General features: G+C 30.8%; 1 protein-coding gene across 8 annotated transcripts in view; it reads left to right on the forward strand.

Annotated features, from left to right (window-relative positions):
- Window positions 1-22,400, forward strand: part of LOC103314287 (uncharacterized) — a 132,976-nt gene that overhangs the window by 53,903 nt on the left and 56,673 nt on the right. The window contains exon 1 of one of the 8 annotated variants that reach the window (XM_008199936.3): window positions 15,147-15,371. The exons of 4 other annotated variants lie outside the window; for them this stretch is intronic. The gene's annotated coding sequence lies outside the window, so the exon portion shown is untranslated. Of the gene's footprint in view, window positions 1-15,146; window positions 15,515-22,400 lie in introns of those variants that run through there. 3 more of the 8 variants (XM_008199917.3, XM_008199915.3, XM_008199930.3) reach the window with 3 other exon arrangements.

Here is a 22,400-nt window from a genome sequence, read left to right on the forward strand (position 1 = left end):
TAGCAACAATTTTCATTGATGTTTTAAATTGTTTAAATTGTCCGTTTCTATCACAACGATAATAGTTTGGCTCTTTTATTTTTGTACCCATAGACATTTAGTTGCTATTTTTAGTTTAATTTTTATGAGAGCAACCAGTTTCTATTTGCAATTTTTAATTTGTTGTCAATTTTTACAGCGTTTTGGAATCACTTATTTGGTATTCAGATATATTTTTTTAATTTCAAAACTAAATATTTTCAAAATGTCTTAAAATTGTACTTTTTTAAAGAAAAGATATGTCTTCTTTAATTTTAACATATAGGTATTTATCAATCCTTTGACGTAGATGCAATTAATACTAAATATGTTTTTTAATTTTTTTATCTATATGCAATATTTATTCACCAAGAATTGGTTTTAAATGTACATGGAACAAGTTTAAAATAATTAAATTTAAAATTTGATTGAAATTGAAAAAATATTTACATCCGATTTAATTGTTGTTAAGTTTGTCTATAGTTTTTTATTAGGCCCATTGTAACGCTAGTAGTACAATTTATATTTCATTCTATTAGTTGAATATGATTACTCTTTGTTAGTTCATTTTTATGCGGCATTTGTTGTGTCACTATTTCTTTAAAGTATAATTATTAAAAATAGGCGTAGAATAAACAATTTAGTCTATAAGAGAATGTTTACAGTTATTTTAATGGCACGTTTACAATCTTTGATAATTTCATGTGTCCAGAATTGGGAAATATATCTCTGGTGCATCTTCTAAATTTTACTCCAGATTATTCGCTAAAATAGGACATCAGTTACAATTTTTCTGAATTTTTCTTAATTTTTGTGTAATTTCTTCAAATATTTTTTTATAATTAAGGAGATTACAAGGAATATATGTATCTAAAAATAATGTTTCTACGTGCTCAAATAAGGCCAAAAGATAATTAAGACTAAAAATATTTACGAAGTACTGCGTCCAACATTCAGTCTGTTAAATTGATTCAAGCAAATACCTTCTCAAATTATTGTTTACAATTTACTTATCTAAAACTAAAATACAATTTACTCATAACAAATTACTAATCGATTTCGCTTCAGTGACTCCGAAAATTCAAATATCAAATTGTCATTTATACTCTTTTTTAAGACAAGATGTGTCTACTTTAATTTTAATGTATAGGTGTTTATCAATTCTTCACGTGGATGCAATAAATTACCAGAAAAATAGTTCATTAAATGCCGAATGAAAATAATTTTTATTTAACATTGAACCTTAAATTATTTTATTGAGTTTATATTCTCACCTGAGGATGACCACTTTGTGGTTGAAACGCGTAGTGTTTTTAAATAAAGGTTTGGTGTGTCGGGATTTTTAAACTTTGTTTTATTTAAACTATTGTTAGTTTAATTTCATTAAGTTAGTTAATTTAATTTATTTAATCCGACCGCACACTTTAAAACCTCGAAGCAAAGATTGTGTTCAAGTCAAATACGGATTCAGCATGAAATAAAGCAAATTGTGGGATAAAACATCGGCAACGTCGCCGGAGTCGAACCCTACCCTAAAACCCATATATTTTATCCAAACGGAGGCGGAAAAGTGCTATGGGTGTAAGGAGTCCAAAGAGTAGCAAATTTATATACGTTTTTTGTATAATTTTAAATTGAGATATCTTTTCCCCTCTGAGTGTGCGCCTGGTAAATGAGTTGCAACTAAGCTATATACATGAACAGTTTCTGCCTCAGTCTCAGAAATCGTAGACTGGCACTTTTTCTCCTCCGTTTGTATAAAATATATAGGTCCCAATAAAGGAACTCTACTCAAGACACTAGTAAGTTAATTAATAATTTCAAGTCAAGACAACAAACAAAATTTAATAATTATAATCACAATTAACTTTTATTTTGCAAATCAAATTTAGTTTTTCACTTATTATTAGTTGAACTAATATCTATTAAGTGTTTATCTTTGTTTTCGGCGGCACATTTACTCTCATAGTACCACCACTACAGGGTGTATCATAACTCACTCCTCACCGGAGAGGTGCTAGTGGTAACAGCAATAGAGATGGCAAAAATGCAAAAAAATTTAGGTCTTTTATTCTTAGTTTGCGAGATAGAGAGGTCTCAAAATGACCAATCCCAGAAGCTCTCTCCCAGGTGTACTGCATACGGTAGATGCGTTACTAAGGAATAAAAAATAATTCAAGTGCCCACTTTTATTGTCCGTTCTACCTACTTTTGTTTTCTTAGCAACGTGTTTTGTTCCCCTAATCCTCCAGAGCAAGGCCTTTTGTGATTGGGTATTTTCAAACGTTCTTATCTCCCAAACGCAAAGAGTTAGAATTTTTTTGTAAAGGAACTTTAGCTTCAGAATTGCTTAAACTATACGTACATTTTCGGTGGTGAGTGAGTTCTGATACAGGCTGTACTATATCTACGACTCTACCAGTAATTTTTTTTTTCAAATATATTCATCATGAGCTCTATTTTTCTTAAACAAAGCATTTATATTATATTCATTTTCTTAGTCATCATAGTTGTATTTTTGTAAATTTTCTATCTCTGCATTCTGTTTAACTGTTACAGTTTAATACCAACAATTAAGGCGTCACAGTTGGATTTTTCATAATGTTTCAAAATTTTATTTTTTTAATGTGTCCTGTCGTGTGTCCTACATTAGCGTTTGTGTAATCTAAAAAAAATACCTAAAACTAAATGTAAGTTGGTAGACGACAAGAGAATGCAGAAAAATAGTTGTTTCATCTTTCAGACCAAACGTGATAGAAAAAGGAGCACCAAAAATTTGCAACTCTCAGATAACATCTCGATGTTTTGATAAGGATATAGTCAAGCCAAGACAAATCTTCTTGACTTAAATTTCATCTTGATATTTTAACAAAATTAAGAATTTAAGATTTTTGTTTATTATAAACATTTGGAAAAAATACAAGTTTTTATCTAGATCTCATTATGCTCTTACTCAGTATTTTTTTCCACTAGTTCCATAAAATTCTACTTTTTAAAATAGGTATACGCCGTTGTGGCATTTTTAGAATGTTTGTTATTATAAAAAATATCTACTTTTTTAATTAGAAATATACTTATTCAATGTTTTAAATAGTAGTTGGTCGTGGAATATTTTTTATGTTTTAAAAGATTGCAATAAAGGTGATGTTATAATTTTGATGAAATTTTAACATAAAAGGCAGTTGTGTGTTTGATTACGCTTTTTTTATTAAATAAAAATTTATAGACTGGGAACATAAAATAAATTTATTCTTTTCAACAATTCGTGTTCTGTCTAGTACCTACTATTGAAAATCTAGTATTATAAAAGTACTTGTATTGAGTAGTTAACAGGTTTATGATTAGTTTCACCACCGATAAATAAATCGTTTGTTTATTGACAATAATTTTTATTTATTTGTAAGAAATGGGTAATTGTTTTACCAATTTACCAATTTTTATTATTATCAAATTATTTACTTGAATAAGGCTCTTTTGAATTGTGAGAGTACAATAAGAGTTAAATTTGTAATTTAAAAAGGACAGAAGGCACTCTACTGTTTGCAGAAAAAGCAAACATATTTTTGTAATTAGTAAAAACAGGCACCGATAGGGAATTTTTAATTGTCTCTTGTGGACAGGTGTTCACTAATGGGAGGTGAGATATTTTGATATAGGTTTTGTTCCGTTCTAATAAAAATGTTCGTTGTGAATAAGTGAACAAAAACGTAAAGAATGACATTTGAATTAAATGTAACATTTCAGTTTCGTCCAGGTAGTAAAAAAATAAGGGCCTGTTTGTGGAAGAATGAATTAAAATTTAATAGGCTGTTAAAAGTAATGCTACGTAAAACGTTGAAAATATTGCTGAATTATGTCAATTATGTTAATATATTAGGTCAATTTAAAATAATTTTCTATATGTTTAAGAATGAGCCATTGATTTCTTTTAATGTGAGTTAAATTGGTGTAAAGAAAATTAAAACTTTGTTCACAGCTTTAAGTTTACAGAGTTTTTTATTTAATAAATTGTCGATCAATGATAATGTTTGAATAATTAAAAAACAAATGCCGGAGTTAATAATGTAATTGATAAAATTAAGTTTATTAACGACTAATTAAGTAAATAAATTGAGGTGATGTTCAAATCTATTTGTCATATTAAGTACTAAAATACTGATAAATATCGATTCCACTTTAGAAGATTAAAAAAAATTTTTTACTAACAGTGTAACGGTTTTATTTTGTTAAATTTTTGGAAATGGTCAGTAATACATCGTATAATCAATTATAATCAATTCAACATAGTTTCGCTGGTGCGAGAGGCGCTTCGGAGTCCCGTATATGCTTGGGCACTTAGACATCGTTGACGTAACACCTTCGTTCAAATAAAACAGACCAAAACACTAACACTTATTGTACCCTGTCTGATTGTAGTACCTGCTTCCGAAATGTGGTTACTAATTCCGGTTTTCCGGAATCCCCGAACCGTGGTGTATGTTTGTATAATATAACATAATGACTTTAAAATTTACTACAAACATCAAATGAAATCTGTATTCAAGTTGAAAACTAAAATTATTCCGTGTCCTCTAGTTTAAGACTAAATATAGTTTATTACCATCGATGGTTGTGGTTGGAGTACCTACAGATCCCAAGTGCTAGGGTTTATTGGCATGACATTTTTCAAATCACCTGGCTGTATGTATATGGGTCGTTTTCGACTCCGGGCAAAAATTTACGAGAGCACTGCTCCCATCCTAATTCGTGCAAATTCGATGAGAACAAGGCAAGACGTTCTCGCCTCTGAAATCGGAGGCAAACACGAGAAATCAGAGTCTGCCTAATAAGCTAACTAACTATTTTTCAAAATATCAAATTTACTTTACTGCTTTCACATTTCTGAGAAAATGGAACCGTCTTTCCATTTTCTATTTCAGCAAATTTCCATTTTCCATATTTAAAAAGACGACATCTGATCATAAGATTCAATGTATAATCAAAATGTTCCTCACAATTTTCATCATACTGAAAAAGTAAATCTGGAACTATTTCATTTTTAATCACTGCACCCAAATTCGGAGCTGAAATGCTGCTACTATTAAGGAAATGTGAAATAATCTTCTGTGCTCTTAATTTAAATGAGTTAAATAATGAAGAATGATACTTCAATGAAGTTGGAAAAAAATCATTTGGAAGTTGTGTGTATGTTTTATAAAGAATTAAATTGTCGAAATATTTTTTTTTGTTTCATCTATTAAATGACCAATACAGTTTGTACATTGTTCAATATTATCAACATATTTTTTGGCCAAGTAGCCAGCAAAATATGTATTTGCGCATTCTTCGGCTGTTATACGTATTGCATTTTCAGTGACAGCTGAGGTACCCATGGATACAGCAGTAGAATTAGGAGTACAACTATCGTATATTGTCAATAGATGATGGTCATCATCTTTTTCACAGTTAAGCGTTAATTACGTTAAGCAATTTATTCGAAAGATGTCTCGAAATGATCGCACCGTAGGAATTTTATTATACCCGCCTCTCTGTCGATATACAGAAAACAAGTCTTCTATAAAATCTTGGTTGAGTCTCCTAGTCACCAAATATGAATATCCTCGATCTTCTTGATCCCTCCATAAATTTAAAATTGCATTTATTGTCCAAATTAAACTACTAAAACAAGGATCTTGTGTTAAGACCTTATGAGATTTTTTTTAAGTTTTTGTCCATATTATACCGTTTTGTAAATTTTGAATAACTTTTTGGTTTCGAGACGCTAGAACACTTTTATTAAGATTTTTGTCATACAGAGTACTACTACTTAAAGAATAAAAAAGATCATTAAGAGTTTTTAAAAAGTTTGCCGTATGGGTTGCTGTTTGACGTTTTAATTGTTCTGTAGAAACAGCTGTCTGAATTGCGGCCGATACACTGTGGCTAAAAACTTGCAAGGCTAGCTTGCAGGACATTTTTTTAAATGGTCCGGGATTTATATAGCTTCGCTTTTCGTCATCATGCGGCAACTCTTGCTTTTTTTATCTATTTGAAAACAATCTCTAATATCCTGAAAAGACACTTTTTCATTTTTAAAAATAAAATCTGATTCCAACATGTTATTTTTAATGCATTTCATAATGTGAGCAATGTCATAGATTAAATATATTTTTTGTCGCCTACTATAAAATAAGGTTGATCGGCTGTTGTGCAAAGTAATTTTAAAGACTGATAATTTGTACCTTGGTCACAAATAATAGCGCGTACTTGTAATCATGTTTCTAAAACTTTGGGTAATAAAATCAAAATGGCTTGTTTTAACTTTTAAGCGTGCATTGAAGATGCACCTACAAAATATAATAATAATAATATGACAAAGGCATCTTCCAATTGGAATAAATTCCCCTAGCAACGAAAACCATAATTTGCTTAGCGTGATTACAAGGACGGTCCAAAAATCCTAAATCTGCAAATCCTTCAATTAGGTCTAATGACTGATTATATTGTAAATGTTCTTTTACTTTCATCTCATCAAAAGCAATAACGCATTCTTTTTCTTCAATATTCATTACAGCTACATTTTGTGTAATTTGTCGAAATAGATTTTCGTTAATTCCTGGTAAAAACTGATTTTGTCCAATCCATATCCGAATAGTGGATAAACTAGGCAAAATAATTTTTACATTTTTAAGTAAGAATAATTACGCTGAAGGGGATTTATAATAAAGTTGAAGGGCTATTTTTTTTCGTCCGGTTTCCACAATTTTTTTTTCCTACGAAGGATCTGCACTTTTACTAGGACACGGGAAGCATTTGATTTTAAAGAAAAAGTATTAACTATTGATGAATTGAGGAATTTTGAATTTTCTTTTTTAATCTACATATGAAGGATCGCTTATTATGTAAAATGTTTATGTTTGTCAATTTCTTTTTTTAATCCATAATTTCTAAATTAGCGTTATTTGGATTAGGTTGGATTTCGTCATTTTTCTTTTTTGACCAGTTAATGGCTTAAAAGGCAGATTATTTACAACTGTAAATTTTGGGTTTTCGGACTCAAGAGGATTCGCAAACATATTTTTTATTAAGTTCTTCAACGGAAAAATGGAGGAGTTTTAAATTTCCTGTAAAAAAGTATGTCTTTACAATGTGTAATGGTTATCTCCATTATATCCAATAAGAGTTTTGTAGAAAGTTTAAAAATCGAGATCGTATTTTAAACATGAGCTACCGTAGCTCAATAAATTGAGATTTTCAAATTACAAGTATAAAACAAGTTGTCTTCAGATGTTTTTTTTTCCAAACCCATAGATAACGTTTTTTATAAATCTTATTTAATTATTATTTATATATTAAGTCCAATTTTAGTCATTTTGAGAAAAATATAGAAACGAATATTATAAAATCCTCTCTTTCAAATACAATAATAATTGGTTTTGAAATAAAATGGTTTTTTTGGATGTTATTAGTATGTTAGTATATTATGATAGGAGTTTTATAAGATGCATTTTATCGCACGCAGGGATTTAGTGTAACTGCGACAAAATGCAGTTATAAACGAGATATCATACAATATTTTTTCTATTTTGCGCTTTGTACCAAAAAATTAATTTCGAAATTTAGGGAATTTTGTGGCAGTTGACAGCATTTACACACAGGCCGTGAAATGAAATTACTAATTTGGAACGTCATTAGTTTATTCGTACAAATGTATTCTGAAAGTGTCCAAGTCATTTTGCAATGTACCTCTTAACAAGTACGGATTTTTATGGCATATACGTATAATGGGATCTTAAATTACGTGTACTGGCTTACAGGTGCCGATTGACACTGACAGTTCTCTCAGATAATTGACAAAAAACTAGGTTGTCAACATTTTTCAACTAAATTACCCTGGTTTTTAGTGTAATTATTATAGCACTCCGTTGGATATTACGATACGCAAATCGTGTATCGTAATGACCTCAGTACGAAACCGAAGTAGAAAAAATAATTTTGGTATAACAACGAAAATTTTGTGAACATTTGTTCAGTGTAATAATGAAATAAGGCCAGGAATCGTTTTTTTACAGGTCTACAAATTAATATTAATTATGATTAATTAATTAATGATTATATTAATCTAATTACAAATTACATCTGACATTTCATTTTACGTGTTTTCCATAAAACTATGCCACTCCAACATAAAGACAGATTTGCAAAATATCAGCAAAGTTCGTAACTCAAAACTCGTCTAAATGGACTTAATTAGTTATAGTACTGAACACGCCATGATAGGGTCGCTAATAAATATGAATACAGCTAAAAAAAATTTATTAAAATGTGTTATTTTTATTTAGGTCATATTTTTTTAAATTAGTACATGGGTTACCTCACAGAAATTTCAGAAAAAAATGCTCTTCTTGAAACAAAACTGCATACCTGAGTTTAAAACCTATTTTTCACATTGTTCTTCTTCTTCTGGAAAGCGAAATATTCTTAGTCCAATTTGTTTTCTTGCAGTGTTTTGATACCACTCATGATGTTTCAATATACGGAAAAATATAAACAGAATACTATCAGTTAACAACAACAATATCGATATCTCAAAACCAAAACTTAGACTTAATTCAAGATTGCAGAACCTTTTATAGAAGTGGATACGAATGGCACTGCGCATGTATTGTTCAAAGAAATTTTAGGAAAACTCGAGACGTAAACCTAACCCCAAATTTTATATGCTAGATTTCCTTCACGATTTTCTGTTATTTATAACAAGTCACAATTTTTTGCTACGAAAGATATTTTGAAAAATTCTTTTTCTTGGTTTTTCTTACTTAACTACACAAATGCATCACATTAGATTGAAGATGGAATAATTTTTGCCCTTTTAAATTGACTGATTATTTTTTTGTCAAAAGCGTAACTTTTTTGTGAATTTTTTCAAAAAAATATCTTACATTCGTCAGCTGCGTCGAAAATGGTGTGATGTGACCTTTTTCGGACGTAATAACTGACTTAAGAACTTATTTTTTATTAGAAATCATTAAATTACGTATACACTTCATCAAAAATTACACATTTAGTTCTAAGATACTTTTTAGCTGTTTCAAAACTATAGAAATGCTAACATAGCATTTTACCGAATTATTTTTTTAAATAAGGTTGATGTATTTTAAATTTAAATTTCTCATTGAAACTATAAATTACGTTATCTATTAGTTTTTGGAAGGACATGAATAACTTATAACTAAGTATTTGAACTAAAAATTTAATTTTCTTCGTGATTTCGCAAAAAAACGATACTTACATCAAAAATTATATGAAAACTATCGTTACATTGGGTAAAAAACTAATACAGAATGTCTCAAAATTGACGCCCGTGCTTTTAGGACTAAAACAAGTTGGAAGTTAAGAGTAGAAAATTGACCGATTGTCTTTCATTATCGAGTTATTAATAAAAATAAAAAAATTTAAAATTTAAACATTAAATTTTATTAAAAGCGAATTTACCAAATTTGTTTTCACAAAATATTCTGTAACGCGATTTGGAAATTTTTTCGCATATGCCATAGTCTCAGCAGTGTCTTTGCCATCATACAGACATTTTGAGTCAGTTTTGAGACACTCTGTATATTTATGATTATATCAATTAGAAACGTAATTATTTCGTGAAGTTTTAAATTTTCAGTTTAAAGATTACTAAATTAGGTCGAAAATTGTGTCGTTTTCTAACATAAAAAAATTCAGTCTCATCCTTCTGGTTCTGGAATTTGAATTTGCCGCATTTGATTATGTAATTTTTATGACATAAAAAATACGAATTTTTATGGACAACCAGTAAAACCATATTTTTCATATACTAACATTGTTCGCTTTTTCTGGAAAGAAGCGGTAAACTTATAATATCTACTAAGAAAAGTTATTCCATTTAATGAGTACTATTACGTGATAAAATTAACTCACGGATTTCTGATTCACCTGGTATATAATGACTGTTTACATTGTTATTTCATAAATGCGTTTATACACATTAAGAAGCATAATATCATATTTTTAATGCATATTTTAACAGTTCTTTGTACAGATCTGCATGCGTATTTTAGTGGTTTTTAACTTTCCGAGCTCTAATTATGATCTTTGTAAATCTTCTAAACATTAAAGAACTGAAATTTAGCTTAATGTTTCTGAGTTATCGAATTTGGGAACCAATTCAAAGTATAATTCTGTAAAAGGTAATGGTCAAATTGGTTCCCGGGTGGGGGTCGAATTGGCTCCCGCATGAGCAGGTAGATAAAAAAGATTATGTCACAGATATGTTTATATTTTAGATTTAAAGCTCGTAGAAATGTTCAAATATTTATTTTCTTGGCAGGATATTCAACAACAAATTTTATTTATTCCTGGTTAACTGGTTATTTAAAAAAAAGAGAATGTTATTTTTTAAGCCTTTGGGGGGAGCGTGGTGGCATCGAACAAGTATTTGGGTAAAATCGCACGAAGTATAAAATTGCAAGCTAAAGGCGCACACGTGTAAAACGTGAAGAGGCTAAAATCATACGCCGTTAAAAACTTGTGGAACTAAAATAGTAAATAAGTAAAAATGAAATCGACTAAAATGGTTCATTTATAAAAACGTATAAACTAAAACGTTACATCGTTAGAAACGAAAATCTCTGAAAACGCACATCATCAAAAGTACACAAAAGTAAAAAATTACAAAATTGAAATGTCGGTAAAGTTGATATCCTTTTTTATCTAGTTTAACTACTACCGCATAGATGTCACTACAGATGTTATCTAAATACCGAAAAACACAATATTTCTATTTATTGTATTTTTACAAAGTTGAAGACCTCGACGGAAGAAGTGTATCAAAATGTAAACTGTAAAATGTAAATTTGGAAAAACAAATTTAAGGTTTAAATTTCAATATGTAAATAGTACTTTAATATGAAGAAATTAATGATCGAAAAATCAAGGTCGTTGAAGAACGACACACGTTACACTTCTGTTTACTGTAAAGGCGCACACCGGGCCGAAGCCAATTTTGCAATTTTTAATATCATGCATACAAAACTTTATGCACTGATCGAGCTTTTTAATTCTTATCTCAAAGTTTCAGCGGCTGAAACTGTTCATCACATCGCACTAAAATCAGTTAATCTGACTTTAATTTTTTTTAAATGAGTTTGAACGATTGTTCGTCAAACAAAGAAAATTTGATGGGTAACGAAGCCGAATTATCGGAATAGCTTGAGACAGCAAGAATCTGTAGCTTAGTGTGTGAGAAATCTAAATTTATGTACGAGAAAAGCTACAAAACGCGTAAATTTGACTGATTGACCGATAATAAATTTTTCGAAAAAATGTTACATATCCTCTTTTTGCACCGAGTCTTCAATTTATTCTCATTCAGCAATATTGAAATGTTATTTCAAACGTTTTAAGACATAGGAAGTTCCAAAGGGTGAAAAGTGCATGAGAGTGACGGCCGTTTTACATCTAATGTCAACAGAATGTCTTTGTAATTTACCCATTTTTTCCTATGAGTAGTAAGTACAGTGGTTACTATTTCTAAGTACCATCGCGTTGTTCTATTGGGACGTAAATATAAAATGCGAGAACAATATTGTTACATCATACACTTTAGTGTTATTTATTCATCATGAAAGTTGTGGGAATAGGGTCATTAGGGTCAAAATTATACAAATAATTTCTTTTAAATTTTAATTGATTTACGTACGTACATACATGTTACAAAATATTTGAAATTTGAGTCAAATATGAAACGGTTCATGTTATCCGAACGAGCTGAAATTTTGTATAGTTACACATTTTTTTTTGATTCTCATTCGTGAAATAGCATAATTGTTTATAGTAAAATAAAGTTTTGACAACGTAAAACATTGTATATATTAAGTATCAAGAACGGTAAGCAGATTTTACCGAACGAAGACAATTGTTTGAGATCGGCAGTCTTTAACGTTCGTGATGCTTTATGGCGTTTTTTTCAGGATTTTTAATTTTTTTAAAAGATTTATTAAATAATGTTAAAATAATTGTCAAGACATCAAATTATGGTTCCGGGTTGCTACTTCCAAGGCGGCGACAAAATTACTTATTGACGCTTTAGGACGTAACAACTAGTAAACACCACGTACTGTCTTGGAAACAGGCATAGTAAACAATCAAATAGAGTTCAATCGTGCAAAAAAGGTTTTTTTTAACAGGCCGACTAAAACTTTTTATGAGTCATGATCTTGAATGAAATACGCTTTTATTAGATAAATCCAACGTTTTTTATTAATATGTGATAACAAATATTAGAGAATTTGCGAGCTTTCACTGCTCATTTTCTTTAAAAAGCACAAAAAAACAGCACCACTTTCAATTAAATAGATAGGAATGACAATAATAAACAACAACTACGCAAGTCTTAGTTACCATACCAAAGCACACCGCTAAATTTAATTTTATGTAAAGATTTGAACGAAACTTTAATTTTGGTAATTTTTCACAGTTGCACACAAAATTTTGTATGCCATATAGCCGTGAATTATCTTTTTTAATTCCAACAATTATTTTTCTTAGTTCACGGCCTTGTAACATAAATAACTATTACAATTTTGTTGTTTTAGAGAGCTGGTACCAAACAAAGTTTGTATGCAATACTTTCGCAAAATAGTTTTAGCGGATTTAAAACCACGAATATGGTAGTCTTGCATCGACGTCCCCTGAATGGAGTGTTATACTAAAAAATGAAAATTTTTATATGGATAGCCAACAACAAAATAGGCGACCCATATTTTTTTATTTTAACCAAAGCTCTACCGTTTGTGAGAAAAATAATTGAAAAGGTGAAAATTCCTGGCCTGACGTCAGCAATGTTCCTTTTTGAATCAGCCAGTCACAGAACATGAGATAGAAAACTTGCCAACAAAGATAGTTTGAAAATCGTTTGTTCTTGATTTCTGCCTCTGTTGTTTTACATACGACTTCAGATGTGTGCAGGAGCAGTCATTTTACCAAAACACAAACTCCTGCAAAATATTAGCACCAACACAGTCACAAACGACAACGCACGGCTTTGACTTTTGTATTTGACGTTTACCAGCCCAAACGTAGGTCGTAGCGTTAATTATATGCAGCGAAAGACTGACGAATCATTAGTCGAGACATTGCTTACGTCACAGCGCAAATTTTCTATTATTACTAAAAAAGTACCGATTTAAAAAAACTCAGACCGATATTACTAGACATCATTTCGTGTCTACTTTTAGAATCTACAATTTCCAAAAACTATTACATTCGAGTATAACACTCCATTAGTGAATATGCCGAAAATACGGCCGCGAATTTGCTGCCTGTCAACTTAAAAATTTTCGCAAAATGTTCCGTCAGATAATGAGTATTAATAAGCTGATTTCAAGTTTGGTCGCAAAGATGCGCGGGTCGCAGTTGCGTAGCAGCAACGAATGACATTGCTAGATTTGCGCCGTTGCTATGACTATACCGATTTGATTAAGACATCACACACGATGACGTTGCGTTAGTTAGCAATGCCTACTATGTCTATTAAAGAATCAATAATTTTTTATTTTAATTTTTGTTCAGGTTCAAGTTTAGACCTAATTGGGAGACAAATGCAAATCGAAACCGAATGCCAGCTAAAAGATTTTATTGACCAGATGCAAACTCATTCACCAGAGAGGGCACCTAAGAATTTCTAAATTACAATCTTATGACATCCGGCTTATCTTGTAGCAAACGGTATTGGGTTTACATTCATACCTGCTTACACAAAAGCTATTTGTACAATTAAAATAATTTTTGCGATTTCTAGCCGAAAAGCTTTGAAAATCTGCACATTTTATTTGGAATTTGGAGAATGGAATCGACTTCGCATAATTAATTATATTTGTGAATGAAAAGACTGAGAAATTTTAAACAGAGAAGATTGAACTACTGGAGTGCGGGAATGACAACTGCAGGTATTAGCGACTAGAAGCGAGTGGGGATTTTCTAAAAGATAAAGGCAAATTTTCAACTCGGTACAGGCCTAAACGTGCCAGTAAACGTGCTTTTGTTGGTACTGTCAAAATGGTGTGTCTCTGATTGTGATGGGACACAAAATCAATGAAACTATTAAATTTATCGCAACCCTTCGAAACTTGTATCTTCAGGCGCAGAATTTGTGTCTATTGAACACATGCGTCACGCACGTGGATGAACAAAAGCACATTTTGACAACCGACACACCAAACTTCGAGTTTTACAAGATCCTTTTCAAACTGAGGCTGATCACCTTGTGGAAATCCTCTGGTTGCAATGCGACATGTAAAACTCAAAGTTTCGTGTGTCGGGTGTAAAACTGTGTTTTTGTTCATCAAATATATTTGATTACACTTGTCTAGTACCGGATAGGTTTGAATTTTCCTCCAAGCCTTACAACTAACGCTTACGTGACATTACTAGTTATCTAGTTACTACTAGAATGTACAATTTGTGGTAGGGACGGCAGAGTCGCCAATCTAACTAGCGGCTAGCCCTTGCCGGTCTACAAATGTTCGCTCAGTCGAAATGTTGCGAGCGAGGTCGGAACAGTACGAACGGAGACCATAACGGACTTCTCATTTCAGCTGGGCATATTGGAATAGTGGTTTTTATGGAAATATGTTGCGCGTGGCTGGGGCTTCGCCCCAGTTAACTAAAAGGAAACAAACCCCACGACCAATTAAACTCGAAAACGTGGAACTCGAAACGTGGAATAGTGTTTTTTTATGGAGCTAGGGTGGCGTACAGTTCATAAACATAAACACTATTCCACGTTTCGAGTTCCACGTTTTCGAGTTTAATTGGTCGTGGGGTTTGTTTCCTTTTAGTTAACTGGGGCGAAGCCCCAGCCACGCGCAACATATTTCCATAAAAACCACTATTCCAATATGCCCATCAATGCCGATTGTTAATGTAATTATTTTTAAAATACTCAGAAAACTCTTTAGACTTAACCAGCCCAGCTGAAATGAGAAGTCCGTTATGGTCTCCGTTCGTACTGTTCCGACCTCGCTCGCAACATTTCGACTGAGCGAACATTTGTAGACCGGCAAGGGCTAGCCGCTAGTCCAATCTACAGCCTCTATAAATATCTATAATCTATGACAGTACTTAAGTGTGAACCGTTGGAGACACATGCGCAAACAACAAATTTTTTAAATGATTGACACAGTAATTTATTTTATCCTTCTTGATTGCTTGTCAGCGCTTCGGTGATGTTACAGTGGTAACATCAGTGAAGTAATCAGTGGTAACATTAGTGAAGTAACATCCCTACTCCCGGCTTTTTTTAAAGAGTGAACACTCCCTGCAACGTTGATTGCGGATCGGCAGAAGTAAGGTGAATAAATGTAGCCCAGTGAAAAGGAATGGTTTTTGTGTGGTAAATTGATAATAGTGTTCAGTTTTCTTGTGTTATATTTATCTATATTTGGTTTTGAATTAACGTGAATTGGGATATTTTAATTTATAACAAAATGTAAGCTAAATTTAATTTCAAAGTGTAATCTAACCTCAAATTTTGAACTGTTCCTCGTTTATTCCGTATTTTTCATATTAATATTAAGTATTTCATTAGTGTAATCGTGCCTAGTAGTCGATGCTGTGTCCCAGGGTGTCGTAGTAATTATCATTCGACTTTAAAAACCATTCGAAATAACTGTAGTATTAGCGTTTTTAAAATTTCCTAAGATTGATCAACAAAGACTAGCCTGTTTGAAAGCCATCCCCCGAAAAGATTTTACACCTTCATTTTCAAGTATGCTTTGTCAATTACACTTTATTGATTTTGTCCTTATACAAAAAGTGCTTTGAAATTTTTTTAGATTTCCCTAAAAAAAATTGAAAATACAGAAAAAAATTGCTCATCTTTGTAATGACATTTTGGGATGAGCCCCCAACGGAGGTAACGACAAGACATCGCACAAGTATACTTTCTGGTATTCACAGTGTTGAATAAAAATGATTCAAGAGAAAAGTAGTTTACTTAAACAGAAAGGATAAATGTGCTTAGACGTGAAATTAATATTAAAAAGGATTATGATCATTACATTAATACTGTTGAACACTCTGTTACCAGAAATCCAAAAGAACTATGAAACTTTATTAATTCCAAAAAAAGATCTCCTTGGATACCTAGAAATATGATTTATAATACGACTAGTCTAGAATCTTATTGTGACATCGCCAATGCCTTTGCAGACTATTTTAAACCGACTTATGTGATAGACTCGGTGACTCATTATTTTGTGATAAAGAAAACTGATTCTTCTATTGTTAATACAAAATGATTATAATTAATCTATGAAGTTAAGCAGCTCTGACCCCGGTCATTCCTTGGATGGGTGACCGGATAATGTAATGCCAAAACATCGCAACTAACTCGTCTTTCGGAGGAGACGTTAAGCCGTCGGTCCCGGTCACTACTAGTGGTCGTTAGGTCAGGTCAGAGGCTGTAGATGCGACCTGAAAACTCTGGCACTTGGGTGATGGCATTACCACCATACGCATATTTATTTTTAATACAAAATGTGATAAGAAAGACTGTGATACTCAGACTATTCTTACAAACTGTGATATATATTTCTAATATGTAAACTTACATAATTTTGTTATATCAGAAAAGGATATTAGTAAATCGGTAAAAAAATTAATACCCAACCTTACAATGTGAGTTGACGGTATTCCAGCTTTCCTAGTAAAGGACTGCATTTCTGTGTTTTTAACACCGCTTTGTCGTATTTACAATTTGATTTTACATACAAGTCATTTCCCCTATCAGTGAAAATTATCTAAAATTTGTCCCATCTTAAAGTCTGGCAGTAAGTGCCAAGTAACTAACTATCGTCCTATTGGTCTACTATGCAACTTTGCAAAGTTATTTGAAAGTATCTTATGTTCTTACATATACAGTCATATTGGAAATACGATAAGTGAAAATTAGCACGGCTATATGCCGGGCAGATCCACAAATACAAATTTGGGAAGTTTTGTTCATATTGTTTCTTTTGCTCTGGACTGTCGATCTCAGGTAGACGTCATCTATACTGATCTGTCTAAAGCCTTTGATAAGGTAAATCATAATCTTTTGTTACATAAGTTAAGCGAATATGGTTTTAATGCTAAACTAATACATTTATTTTCATCAATAATTAAGGGTCGCAAACAGGTTGTAGAACTCAATGGATTCAAGGTTCTAACCTGGGCCCAATACTATTTTTATTGTATTTAGATAATGTAAAATACTTATTAAATTCCAACTTCTATGTTATATGTTTTATGTTATATGTTTGATGACTGTAAAAATTTACAAAATGATTTAAATTTGTTAACCTCTTGGTTTGTGGAAAATAAGTTGACGATTAATACAGATAAATGCAAGATAATATCCTTTACGAGGAAAATGTCACAACCGTGTATAATTATACAATATTACAGATTAATTTACAAAGATGTCTTCATTGTAAGGACTTGGGGGTTATATTTGACACAAAATTGCAATTTGATGAGCATATAAATAATATCTGTACGACAGCGTTTAAGTTTTAAGTTTCCTTTATCGAAATCAAAACAATATATGTATTCTTTCGTAATGTTAATGTGCTCAAATTATAATTTGTAACACAAACATGTTGATATATTCATTATGCCATTAAGTACTTTTATTAATAAAATTAAGTTTATATTATGTAGACCGCTGTAATGATTTAAATTTGCGTATTATATTCATTGTGATCCTGTATTTGGAATTTTATTATTATTATTATTATTATATCTGAACCGATTTTTTTTAAATTGTAGGATGAATGTGATATTTTATAATTAATTTCATCCCATATAGTTGTCGTAACCAAACCCCTTTGGAAGCCATCACAACAAAAAAATTGCCCTTGATGGAGTTGGTATCTGGTGACTGTAAACTAAAAATGGCACAAAATATTACTACCAGGTACAGGGTCAGTTACATATAGAGTACACAATTGAACGAGATGATGAGTTTTTTATAGAAACATGAAAGATAAATTAAAATCATTTTACTTTGAATATTATTTACCCGAAATTTAAAAATTAGAAAACATAAAATTACATTTGCAAATTTTTTTTGTTAAAATATTTTTTTGCTCAAAATACAAACTGATCTAAAAAGACTGTCTGTTAGCAACAGATTTGAAAGTATCTATTTTTGTAGGTAATTTGCAATACTCAACCGGATTCGGTTTCCTTGACACATATTTGACGTACATACAACCCCACAAGACTGTTGGATTGTTGTTAACTGAAAGCGTACCCCATAGATATTCTTTAATAAAATTGAGTAATTTTTATATCAATCGATGCGTCATAAAAAACTGAACAAATCATATCATTGCACCAAACGTGTAGCTTAATTAGGAACGCGGGAAATTGCAATCAAAGTGAAGATTTGTCCCATAAGAAAAGCATTGGGGCGGTTTTTCGGTGAGTACAAAGAGCTTGTAAATCTTCGAGATTTACAACACTGCGGTATTACTACAATTACTGGATTGGGGGTCAGGTATAGGGAACAGATACTTTTATGGAAATAGGGATTTAAGCTGACAGAAGTTAATACCTCCAACAATAGGAATAATTTAAATTCAATCTCGATTTCTGGCGTTCCTAATCAAGCTACACGTTTGGCGCAATGATATGATTTGATCAGCATCGATTTGAGATGCATCGATTGATATAAAAATTATCCAATTTGAGTGGTCCTTAAATTCCCATAAGAAGTGTGCCTAGTCCTTTAAAATTATATTCAATTTTACCAATAAAAACTATTTCTGAATCATTCTGTTTTTACTCTAACGTATGTTTAAATCTCACTTTTTCTCCTTGGTTTTTAGATATACTTTTGTTTTAATTAATTCTTTGTTTTAACTTTGTAAACCGGTCCTAAATGTTTGTGAATAGGTTCTGCATCTCAACCAATTTTTATCTTTTAGTTGATATTTTTTTTTGAACATCAACAAAATCTATTATTCTAATTATTCTAGAATACAATTTATTCAAGTGTAGGGTTTGTCTTGATTTGTGTTTATATTTCCGTAATTTTTGTTGTTATGTATTCTTTCGTTTTTGGATTCGAAGCCTTTCTGTTATCTTATTTTGACGGCATTAAAAATTTAAATCAAACAGCACATTACGTTCAATTTTCATAGGTGACTTGATAAAAGAGCATAATGTATTTCTACAAGATGACTGCTTTTTAATTTTTTCAAAAAAGAATTTTCTTTTACACAATATCTAATATGTATTGAAAAATAAGTGCTATAAACACTTGTTTTTTGCACTATTTTTTATCAAGCTTAAATTTAAATTACGTCACATCGGAATTAATTTTGTTTTTTTTTGTGTTTGTAAAAAATACATAGAAGAAATTTACAAAAAATTGAAGCAACCCTTTATTTATTATTTTGTTACATAGGTATGTACCTGATACAGGTTGGTCCACGAATAATAATGAGCCTGAAAAAATTTTTGAAGCAACCAACATTACATTTCATAGATAACGTGGATAGTGAAATACTTGGTTTATTACATTAAACATATTGACTATACAGCACTCCAACATTAATTAAAAAGTCAAATCTAGTGTCAAACCTTGCTAAGTTTGTAATTGAATTTAGTGAAACTTTTGTACTAAAATGTTTAGCAATGGTTCTCATTTATGGAGAATATTTGAAAAATGCTTCGTAGGCTGCACATTTATACACGTATAATATCCAAATAAACGGGCTCCGAGTGATACAGTTTTTAAACACGTTCAAAATAAACTGCGGGGAAAAATAGTCTCCAACTAAAAGAAATAAAAGAAGAGTAGCAACATCAGCTGAAAATGAAGCTACAGTTGTTGCAGTTATTGATGAAAATAGATGAATAGGAAGGAGTTCCATGTATTCTTGGTTCTCTAGAAGTCCCGATATGAGGCCTTTTGATTATTTCGTGTGGGGAGTACTAAAGAATAGGTTTTATAGTGCACCTATTGTTGATCGGAAACATTTAGAAAACCGAATTATTGGAGAGTATGCGAATATTGCGTCTTGAACACTGGCTAGTGCGAGAGGATCATTCTTAAGAAGAATTGATGCATGATATGGAAACTGTGGTCAGATCTGTAAACACCTTTTAAATTAAGTTTGAACATTTTGAATTTAAATCAATTTATTTACGTTTGACTAAATAAAATTCTAAAACTGGAGTAATGTCAATATGACTGATTTAAATTGGTCAAAAATGAAAATACGATTACTATATTTGATTAATTGAAACCAAATATTTTACGATGACACCACCTATTTTACTATCCACGTAATCTGTGAAATGTAATGTTGATTGCTTTAAAAAAAATTTCAGGCTCATTATTACTCGTGGACCACCTGTGTAATAAACTTATTTTCTAACATTAGGAGTCGGTTTACAGAACATTTTAATTGCAATTAAATTTTAATCGCGATTAACTTGACATTTGTCAATGTATTTTAAGTGGCAACTTAATTCGAATTAACTTAATTTGGAATTAAATCTTAATTCCACTTTCTGTAAACCGGCCCTAAATTTAGTTTTTGTGTATTATGTTGATTTCCTGTGGAAAAGAAACCAAAAATAAAACTAAATTATTTCGTGTCTTGTGATCGGATATGACCAGTATGAGCTATTTAGCCTTGAAAAATTGATTTATTGCAAGGGCGCGTGGACATCCTAAACCTAATATTTTGTTTTTAAACATTACTCATTAGAATTGGCATAGAATTCAATGGAAGAATTGGCTTAACTTAAAGAATACAGGGCAAATTTTTGTTTATTACGATTGGGATGATCTGAATACTTTAAGATGTGCAAAATTACAGGATATTAGAGACATATCATGCTGAGCAAAATTCTCTTGTTAAACAAGCCTATAAACTTTGTCACAAATTGCTGTATCCATCGGTTTTTGAAAAACAAAAAGTAATTTTGGCTGATAACATATTTCACCAATCCACAATTGCATGCTTAAAATCTAAAGAAATTTATGATACAGCACAGTTTTCGGAAATCATTAGAAATTGGTGGGACATAGTTAACAACACTTCGACTTTCAAAGGAAGTTGAAAAGAAATAAATGGTCCACACCTTTTTTTAAAATCTAATTTTGATAAACACGAAAAATTTTGACTCTGTAAAAGACATTCAAAATAATTACATTGATGATGATTTTCCAGGTATTAAAGATTTTATGTTTGTCTTAGATACTAATTACCTTGAAACTTGTTATATAGACCATTCGGCAAAGATATACGTTTCTGAATATGCTGTACATTCTATTTGTAAAAAGTTAACATGTCTTGAATGTATTCCGGTTATTGGAGCAGAAAATGGAACATATGCAAATGACATATATTTTGATCATTTACAAAGAAACGGGTTGTCCATGCTGCACGTTCTATTTGTAAAAAGTTAACATGTCTTAAATGTATTTCGGTTATTCGAGCAGAAAAAGGAACATATGCAGATGACATATGTTTTGATCATTTACAAAGAAACGGGTTGTCCATAGCAAGAAATGCTGTTTTTACGAAAATTTGTAATTGTGGTGACGAATATAAAAATCTGCTAAATTCTTTGTGTTCTATTTTTGCTAACATATGTTTAAACAACTATGTTAAAAATCAAAATTAGTCTCTTGCAAGCAAACGTCAGAAAAAAAAGAATGACAAGGGTGGACCAGTTAAAAGTTTTAAAACAAGAAAACTGAACACTTAAGTAGTTTAGTGTTTTAGAAGATTTACATAGATTCTTGTTATTTGAGAACTCAAATTTTTTATAGAATGAATTTTTGGTTGTTGTTTTATTCTGTTTTTTAATTTTATAATTATATAATTATAAAATTAATAAATTTTATTGTATATTTCAGGATTTATTTTTGTTTATTCTAGAATTTATTTAGTTTTTTTTGCACAATTTCGTTTTTTTAGAATTAATTTTTATTATTGCATGCAGTTTTCTTTGGCTGCTGTTTCTTTGCTTTAGCTGCAATTAATTATGTGCCTAAAGTTAAAATGATAACAATGTGCTAACTACTTAATGAAATACTAAAGATAGATACTTTTTCTAAATCAAATTTTAGTGCGTTTATTTCCTATAAAATAACTTATACACGTAATTTTTTTTTCATGGCAACTGGTAGCCCTACACCTTCACGTTGGTTCTTGCCAAACAATAGGTAATTTAAATTTTTGTTTTGAAATTGATAACAATTTTCGAGAATTTGTATTCGCCTAAATGATGAGAAATTTCATTTATATTGGCCAAGTAAGGTTCATTTCGAATAACATTATTTTTTATTATGGTACGGGAATTTTATT

This window comes from Tribolium castaneum, chromosome 3 (assembly GCF_031307605.1).
Source record: "Tribolium castaneum strain GA2 chromosome 3, icTriCast1.1, whole genome shotgun sequence".
In the NCBI taxonomy this organism is placed as follows: Eukaryota; Metazoa; Arthropoda; class Insecta; order Coleoptera; family Tenebrionidae; genus Tribolium; species Tribolium castaneum.